Source organism: Mixophyes fleayi, chromosome 3, assembly GCF_038048845.1.
Source record: "Mixophyes fleayi isolate aMixFle1 chromosome 3, aMixFle1.hap1, whole genome shotgun sequence".
Taxonomy (NCBI): Eukaryota; Metazoa; Chordata; class Amphibia; order Anura; family Limnodynastidae; genus Mixophyes; species Mixophyes fleayi.
The window spans coordinates 246,045,847-246,055,989 of record NC_134404.1 but is presented as its reverse complement, the minus strand read 5'-3'; positions in this window follow the sequence as shown (position 1 = coordinate 246,055,989).

Genomic DNA, 10,143 nt, shown 5'->3' with positions numbered 1-10,143 from the left:
TGACCACAAACCTAGAGGCGGGGATTTTGAATTTCCTTCAGTATAAAAACCTCACTCTGACACTCGCTGAGTGTCAGAGCAACACTTACCTGTTCCTGGCTCCTGCTCTTCGTGGATTGCAGTGTCTTCCAGTTTCCAGTGTCTTCCTGTGTGCTGATCTCTGCCTGTTTGACTTCCCTGGCTCTCCTATCCCTGTGTACCGACCCGGCTTGCTGACCATTCTCCTATTCTTGTGACCCGTGTACCGAACCTGGCTTGTTGACTCCGAGTTGCCTTCTGATTCTGCCTGACTCCATTCCTGTGTACCGAACCGGCTTGTTTGACTCCGCTACCACCGCTTTATCCCGCTGTACTACATCTTGAGGCGAACCTGGGGACCGCGACCTGCGACTCCTGGCAGCAAAGCCCACCCCGCCTTGCGGCGGTTCTTGGTGAACACTGGGGAGATCGTTAGACTCCGCACCTCAGGTAAGCCAGTGCTAATCAAGATTAGTAATATAGTATCCAGAATCTGTTACAGTTTGCTCTGACCATGGATACCACAGCTAAAGATCTGTTGGAGCATTTAGTAGGAAGGATGGATAAGCAAGAAGCTAATCAAGAGCAACTTTTAAAATTCCTCAATAGTCTATCCACTCGGTTGGATGTTGTCCAGAACACCCTAGTGGCTGGTGGATCACCTGGGCCGGCAGTGGCTCCTGTACCTCAGGCCGCAGCAGCAGCTTCTTCCTCGCAGCTACGGTTACCTAACCCACCCAAGTTCGATGGAGACCCTAAAAATTGCAGAGGATTTTTAAATCAATGCTCCATACAATTCGAGCTTCTACCTGGGAACTTCCCCTCCGGGAAAACGAAGGTGGCCTATGTGATTTCGTTATTGTCCGGGCAAGCCTTAGCATGGGCTTCCCCCTTATGGGAGAGGGACGACCCCATTCTACATAACTTCAACCTCTTCTTGTCCACCTTCAAGAAAATATTTGATGAGCCAGGAAGGGTGTCCAATGCCGCTTCCGGCTTACTACGTCTCCGCCAGGGAAACCAGTCTGTGGGGCAGTATGCGGTCCACTTCAGAACTATGGCCTCTGAACTTCGCTGGAACGATGAGGCCCTAGTAGCTACATTCTGGCAGGGCCTTTCAGACCGAATCAAAGACGAGTTGGTATCCCAGGAACTCCCTACGTCTTTGGACGACATTATCTCCCTCTGTGTCAAAGTTGATTTGCGTTTCAAGGAACGTAATTCCGAGAAGGAACAGTCGCGGCGTAGTATGATTCGCTTGGCCCCCAACTTCCAAACCCCTGTTCTTCCCCCTGAAGAGCCCATGAAACTTGGGAGGACCCGCCTATCAGCCGAAGAGAGGGAGAGGAGATTTCGGAACAAGTTGTGTTTATATTGTGGAGAGAGTGGCCATCTCCTGAGTTCTTGTCCCAAACGCTCAGGAAACGACAGGGCCTAACAAGTTCTGGAGCTGTATCGTTGGGCCTCTTTTCTCAGTGTCAGTCAGTTCCCAATAGTAATGATTGCCTGTCTATTCCCATTTCCCTTCAGTTAGGACAAAAGACCTTCCCGCAGTCGGCTCTTCTAGATTCCGGAGCCGCAGGAAATTTCATTTCTGCCACAGTAGTCAAACAATTCGCTATTCCCACACAAGCTTTGGAACAACCCATCTCTCTGATGGCCATTGATGGGGGAAGAATTTCTGAGGGGTCCATTCTGGTACGCACTATTCCTCTTCTGCTTCAGATAGGAGCACTTCATCGGGAGAAGATTTCTTTTCTAGTAATACAGAGATCTACCAACCCAGTCATCCTAGGACTTCCATGGCTTCGTGTCCACTCTCCCACCTTGGACTGGAAATATGGTCACATATTGTCCTGGGGACAGTCCTGCTTCTCTCGCTGCCTACAGAGAGTGGTTCCCCCGAATAGTCCCAGATGTTCCCAAGAATTTCCTGTGACTCTCCTGCCTGAGCCATACCAAACCTTCTCTGATGTTTTTTGTCAACAAGAGGCCACTAGACTTCCTCCTCACAGAATCTGGGACTGTGGCATTGATCTGATACCTGGTAAACCCATTCCCAGGGGCCGTGTTTACCCCCTTTCCCTCCCGGAGTCTAAGGCTATGGAGGAGTACATCCAAGAAAATCTAAACAGGGGCTTCATCCGTAAGTCTGCCTCCCCAGCTGGGGCTGGCTTTTTCTTCGTAAAAAAGAAAGATGGGGGCCTCCGCCCTTGCATTGATTACAGAGGCCTGAATGCCATTACCGTTAAAAATCGGTATCCACTGCCACTGATTTCCGAATTATTTGACCGGATTAAGGGGGCCACCATCTTTTCTAAACTTGACCTCAGAGGAGCGTATAACCTTATACGCATTAAGGAGGGGGATGAATGGAAGACGGCGTTTAACACCCGAGACGGCCACTTTGAATATCTGGTCATGCCATTCGGGCTATGCAATGCCCCAGCCATATTTCAGAGCTTTATGTACGATCTGTTTCAAGACCTCTTGTACCAATCTGTAGTCATCTACCTGGACGACATTCTCATCTTTTCTCAAGATCTAGCATCTCATCGTACTCATGTATTGGAGGTCCTCTCTCGTATCCGAAAAAATCAGTTATTTTGCAAATTGGAGAAATGCACCTTCGAGCAGAGACAAATTCCCTTCCTGGGATATATTATTTCGGGCACCGGTCTACAAATGGATCCCACAAAATTGAAAGCCATACTTGACTGGCCCCAACCTTCGGGCCTTAAGGCCACTCAATGCTTCCTAGGATTCTCCAACTATTATCGTCAATTTATCAAGGGGTACTCCTCTCTCGTGGCTCCCATCACAGCATTGACCCGCAAATCTGCTGATGCTGGTATTTGGTCCACTGAGGCTATCCAAGCCTTTATATTATTAAAGTCTCTCTTTTCATCTGCACCCATTCTTCAACAGCCAGATTGTTCTCGTCCTTTTGTCCTGGAGGTAGATGCCTCTTCTGTTGGCACAGGAGCCGTACTATCACAGCGAGGTCCTTCTGGAAAACTTCATCCCTGTGGATTCTTTTCCCGTCGCTTTTTACCTGCTGAGAGGAATTATGGGATTGGCGACAAAGAGCTCCTGGCCATCAAGTTGGCTCTCTCCGAATGGAGACATTTACTAGAAGGAGCGCAGTTTCCTATCACCATATATACCGACCATAAGAATTTGCTTTACTTACGTACTGCTCGATGTCTAAACCCTCGACAAGCAAGGTGGTCCTTATTCTTCTCACGCTTTGATTTCAACATCACTTTTCACTCGGGATCTAAGAATACGAAGGCAGACGCCTTATCTCGCTCTTTTGATCCAGCTGACATGGAATCCTCGGAAGATAATAAATTCATTGTAAATCCATGTCAAGTATTGGCAGCCACACACCTGAAAAAGGGTTGTCCTCCAGGCAAAACATTCATCTTGCCACATCTACGCACCCGGCTCCTTCACTGGGCTCATCACTCACTCTTCTCTGGGCATGCCGGCATTCGCAAGACCTGGAACTTATTGTCCCAAAGCTACTGGTGGCCTTCCTTGCTGGAGGATGTGAAGAGTTTTGTTGCTGCTTGTTCCAAATGTGCTCAACACAAGACCTCTAGGAAGAAGCCTTATGGATGCTTGCTCCCATTACCCATTCCTGATTACCCTTGGTCACAGATCTCCATGGATTTTATCACGGACCTTCCCCCTTCCAAATCCTGTACTGTAGTGCTTGTGGTCAAGGATCGCTTCTCTAAAACAGCCCACTTTATTGCTCTCAAAGGCCTTCCTTCTTCCTCCTCCTTAGCCGATATTTTTATTAAAGAAATATTTCGCCACCACGGCTGTCCTCAACATATTGTCTCCGATAGGGGATCACAATTCATATCAAAATTTTGGCGGTCTTTTTGCAATAAATCCGGGATTATGCTTGACTTTTCTTCTGCATATCATCCCCAGTCCAATGGGGCTACTGAGAGAACCAACCAAGAATTAGAGAAGTTTCTAAAAATATTTATCTCTAGTAACCAAGACAACTGGGTGGACCTTCTCCCTTGAGCCCAGTTCACCCATAACAACCATTTCCATGAGGCCATCTCTAACTCCCCCTTTTTTGTTCTGTATGGCTGCCATCCTAGACTACCCACCTTCTCTCAAGTCTCATCTTCTGAAGTTCCAGCAGTGGACTCTCTGTTTCGTAACTTCTCTGATATTTGGGAACAAACCAAGACAAATTTAAAGCAAGCAACTACCCGTTCCAAAAAATTCTACGATAAAAGGAGAAGAATGACTCCAAGTTTTGCAGTTGGTGACAGGGTATGGCTATCCACCCAGAACATTCGTTTAAAAGTTCCCAGTAAAAAATTTGCTCCCAAGTTTATTGGCCCATTCGCTATATCTGAGATTATTAATCCCGTAGCCTTTAGATTGAGTCTGCCTCCCTCTTTACGCATACCCAATGTCTTCCATGTCTCCTTGTTAAAACCGATGGTAACCAACAGATTCTCCACCTCATCCAGAACTCCTCCTCCTGCTGTGGATCTGGATCAAGTTGAATACAAGATTAAAACTATCCTAGATTCTCGTAAAGTTCAAGGTGCCATACAATTCTTGGTAGATTGAAAGGGATACGGCCCTGAGGAGCGCTCATGGGTAAGAGCCATTGATCTACATGCTCCCTGTCTACTTAAATCCTTCCATAAAAAATTTCCTTTGAAACCCTATTAGGTGTTCGGAGTCCACCTTTATGGCAGGGGGTACTGTCACGGACTTACCTGATCCCCGCCGCTCCGTCCAGCCGCACTTCCACATTCAGGACCATGTGACCGCACCCGGAGGCGGTCACATGACCACAAACCTAGAGGCGGGGATTTTGAATTTCCTTCAGTATAAAAACCTCACTCTGACACTCGCTGAGTGTCAGAGCAACACTTACCTGTTCCTGGCTCCTGCTCTTCGTGGATTGCAGTGTCTTCCAGTTTCCAGTGTCTTCCTGTGTGCTGATCTCTGCCTGTTTGACTTCCCTGGCTCTCCTATCCCTGTGTACCGACCCGGCCTGCTGACCATTCTCCTATTCTTGTGACCCGTGTACCGAACCTGGCTTGTTGACTCCGAGTTGCCTTCTGATTCTGCCTGACTCCATTCTTGTGTACCGAACCGGCTTGTTTGACTCCGCTACCACCGCTTCATCCCGCTGTACTACATCTTGAGGCGAACCTGGGGACCGCAACCTGCGAATCCTGGCAGCAAAGCCCACCCCGCCTTGTGGCGGTTCTTGGTGAACACTGGGGAGATCGTTAGACTCCGCACCTCAGGTAAGCCAGTGCTAATCAAGATTAGTAATATAGTATCCAGAATCTGTTGATTTTACCATTAGGACACATGTAAGATATTTCACTATCACACCAGCCCATGAATATTTCTATCCACATTTGGACTGGCCATACATTAGTGATTCATATTTAGAGTAAGCTTGGTCATTATTACAGTAGAGAGCTTTGTTGCTTAAAATTAAACAGTTTCCAAAACTCATGTACCTCAAAAGTATCTCTCCACCACATAATGCCTGGCTGCATAAAGTCTTATCTAGCAGCACTATCTGTTGAATATTTTGCACTACAAGTGCTTTGGCTCATTAAAATTGATTCAAAGCAGTCCACATATGAGCAGGATCAGCAAGCAGGTGCTGACACCAGTCCTGATGGTAGTGTTCCCAGTACGTTATCTGGTAAAGCCCATGTAAAAGTACATAGTTTTTTTTAAAACAGGCAAAAAAACACACCCCCAAAATTTTTTTACCGTGTTGTTTCGAAAAAGAAGTGTAACTGAGGAAAAGTTAACTGCCGATAAAAAAAAATTTGCCAACATGCCATTCTATACACACAGTGGCAAAAAAAGAATGAGGCCTTCGCCTTTCTCTATTAGTGGCAGATCAAGAAATGTTACTGAGCCTTCTTCTTGTGCTTTGGGGTGTCTCATATTCCCCAGTGTGAAACCACAATTTTTCTGGCTGCATAAAGTCTTATCTAGCAGCACTATCTGTTGAATATTTTGCACTACAAGTGCTCTGGTCATTAAAATTGATTCAAAGCAGTCCACATATGAGCAGGATCAGCAAGCAGGTGCTGACACCAGTCCTGATGGTAGTGTTCCCAGTACGTTATCTGGTAAAGCCCATGTAAAAGTACATAGTTTTTTTTAAAACAGGCAAAAAAACACACCCCCAAAATTTTTTTACCGTGTTGTTTCGAAAAAGAAGTGTAACCGAGGAAAAGTTAACTGCCGATAAAAAAAAAAATTGCCAACATGCCATTCTCTACACACAGTGGCAAAAAAAGAATGAGGCCTTCGCCTTTCTCTATTAGTGGCAGATCAAGAAATGTTACTGAGCCTTCTTCTTGTGCTTTGGGGTGTCTCATATTCCCCAGTGTGAAACCACAATTTTTCTGGCTGCAGAAAGTCTTATCTAGCAGCACTATCTATTTAATATTTTGCACTACAAGTGGTTTGGGGTGTCCCGTATTCCCCATTGTGAAACCACAATTTTTCTGGCTGCAAAAAGTCTTATCTAGCAGCACTATCTATTTAATATTTTGAACTACAAGTGCTTTTAGGTGTCTCATATTCCCCAGTGTGAAACCACAATTTGTTTGGCTGCAAAAAGTCTTATCTAGCAGCACTATCTATTTAATATTTTGAACTACAAGTGCTTTGGGGTGTCCCATTTTCCCCAGTGTGAAACAACAATTTTTCTGGCTACATAAAGTCTTATCTAGCAGCACTATCAATTGAATATTTTGCACTACAAGTGCATTGGGGTGTCCCATATTCCCCAGTGTGAAACAATAATTTTTCTGGCTGCAAAAAGTCTTATCTAGAAGCATTATCTATTGAATATTTCACACTACAAGTGCTTTGGGGTGTCTCATTCCCCAGTGTGAAACCACATTTTTTCTGGCTGCAGAAAGTCTTTTCTAGCAGCACTATCTATTTAATATTTTGCACTACAAGTGCTTTTAGGTGTCTCATATTCCCCAGTGTGAAACCACAATTTTTCTGGCTGCATAAAGTCTTATCTAGCAGCACTATAAATTTAATATTTTGCACTACAAGTGCTTTGGGGTGCCTCATATTCCCCATTGTGAAACAATAATTTTTCTGGCTGCAAAAAGTCTTATCTAGCAGCACTATCTATTGAATAACTTGCACTACAAGTGCTTTGGCTGATTAAAATTGATTCAAAGCAGTCCACATATGAGCAGGATCAGCAAGCAGGTGCTGGCACCAGTCCTGATGGTAGTGTTCCCAGTATGTCATCTGGTAAAGCCTATGTAAAAGTACATAGTCTTTTTAAATCAGGCAAAAAAACACACCCCCAATTTTTTTTTACCGTGTTGTTTCGAAAAAGAAGTGTAACTGAGAAAAAGTTAACTGCCGATAAAAAAAAAATTGCCAACATACCATTCTATACACGCAGTGGCAAAGAAAGAATGAGGCCTTCGCCTTTCTCTATTAGTGGCAGATCAAGAAATGTTACTGAGCCTTCTTATTGTACGGTCACTCGTGACCAAGCAAAACCAATCCGAGTATCAACATGCAAAGGATGGTGGAGGATTATTTTCAAGAGGTAATTGATATGGAAATATCAGGCAGTCCCTTTCCTTACTGGGAAGAAAAGCAGGCCATTTGGAAACCCATGTACAAACTTGCTTTGCAATACCTAAGCTGCCCACCCTCCAGTGTGTACTCTGAACGAGTATTTAGCACAGCCGGGAACCTATTCAGTGATCGCGTAGGAGGTTACTTCCAAAAAATGTGGAGAAAATGATGTTCATAAAAATGAACTACATCTTCCACGAGGAAGGCCTTCACCATCAAAGACACCCAAGCACTGACAGTTCTCTAATGGCGGATTCAAGCAGAGATGAAATGATAGTCTGTGATGATGTACACACTGATTAGGGTGAGGATGATGCTGAAGATGATGACGATAACATCTTTTTAAAACTTTCTTTATAAGTGTAGGGTGCAATCTACCCCCAAATAGGAAAGGGACTTGGGGCATTTCTATATCACGTACAGACTTGAAAGGCTGCTGTTTTTGAAATTTCACAATAAGGGTAGGGTGTCATACCCAGACTGACACCAAACTGGCTTTGTCCATTTCAAATTATATTGTACAGTCTATACCAGCTAAATTGTTTACTAATTTACCACAAGTGGAGGGGAGCCTATAGAGACAGAAACCAAACTGGCTTTGTCCATTTTAATCTATATTGTACAGTCTATATGTTAGGAACCCCTCCAGCCGGCACGACACCACCCGGAATCTACTCTGCTAGTCAGGTGTTCACTGGAGCCCCTGATGGTGGGGACAGACTGGGCTGCAGACTGACAGAGGGTCGTGAAGTGTGTACCGGCTGGGGAGAACCCAAGCAGGCGGAGTGGAATCCAAGCAGAGGTCAGGGGCCGGCAGCAGACAACAGTACCAGTATACAAGCTGAGGTCAAAGGGTCACGAGCGGACAGGGAGGTCGGTATTCAAGCCAGAGGTCAGGGTCACGGGTATACACAAGCAAAGTCCAAATCCAAGCAAAGGGTCATACACGGGTAAACAACATCAAGTCCAATAGACAGGAACAAGGCAGAGAGCAGGTACAGCAGACTGGATACAGAGACTATAACCGGCAATGAGGCAGCAGACCTCATTGCCTTAAATACCCAGCTGAACCAATCACAGGTTGAACACACTCCTGCAGGTTAATAAAGCAGTAACTAACAGAGCCAATCAGGGCTTGCCCCTGGCCTGCACAGTTGCAGGCTAATGCCTGTAATTGCCTCCCATAATCCGCCCATATTAATTAGCCCACAGGCTGTAGAATGAACGCTGCGCCCGGCCTCCTCCTATTGCCGGGACGCATCGCTGAAGCGTCTCCTGGTTGCCCCGGCAACGGCCGGGTTATGGCCGGAAGTGACGTCCCGGTCACCATAGCGATGGCCGGGACGCGGGTGAGTGAGTCGCGGCGGCTGGGCACCGCCGCGGCTCGTAACAGTACCCCCCCTTGAGGAGGGGTCGAGGGACCCCGACATCCCGGTTTTCTAGGGAATTTTTTGAAGAACTCCTTCAGTTTCTTTGGGGCATGGAGTTGTCTCCGCGGAACCCAAGATCGCTCTTCCTCCATTGTACAAGGAAATGTACCTGTCCTTGAACTTTTTTAGAATCAAGGACCTTTTGAATCACAAATTTTTGTGGCCCACTGGAACCTCTCCCAGGCACACTTGAAGACTGGGCTTGACCAGGAAATAGTACCGGCTTCAATAGAGAACAATGAAATGTGTTGGGAATTCTCAACGAGGCCGGAATTTTTAACCTAAATGCGACGGGGTTCACCTGTTTGATGATAGGAAACGGCCCGATGAACTTAGGACCCAACTTCTTGCAAGGCTGTCTGAGCCTGATATTTTTTGTAGACAGCCACACTTTATGGCCAACCTTAAGGGAGCAGGTGGTACGATGTCGGTCCGAATTTTTTTTTGCCACAAGTGAGGCTTGTCTCAATGATGAGTGAACTTTCTTCCAGATAACTCTGAGATCTCTTGCAGTGGAGCGGATCTCCTGGATACCAACGGACTGGAGTGAATACAGGGAGTTAGATCTGGGGTGAAAACCATAATTGCAGAAGAACGGAGAGATTTTAGTAGCTGAGTGAGAGGAATTATTACAGGCAAATTCCGCCCAGGGTAACAAGGAAGACCAATTATCGTGGAACTCCGATGTGTAGCATCGTAGAAACTTTTCTAGGGACTGGTTAACCCTTTCAGTTTGCCCATTTGACTGAGGGTGGTAGGTGGATGATAAACTGACCTTGATTCCGAGAAGGGTACAGAAGGATCTCCAGAATTGCGCTATTAACTGAGAACCCCCGATCAGAGACAATGTCAGTAGGGAGTCCATGGAACCTGAAAATATGTTGAATGAATAAGAGAGCCAAATCCCGAGCAGAAGGCAGTTTGGTTAACGGAATGAAATGTGACATTTTGCTGAACCGGTTTACCACGACCCAAATCGTGTTGTGTCCTGCAGAAGGTGGTAAATCCCCTACAAAGTCCATAGACAAGTGAGTCCATGGTTTCGCAG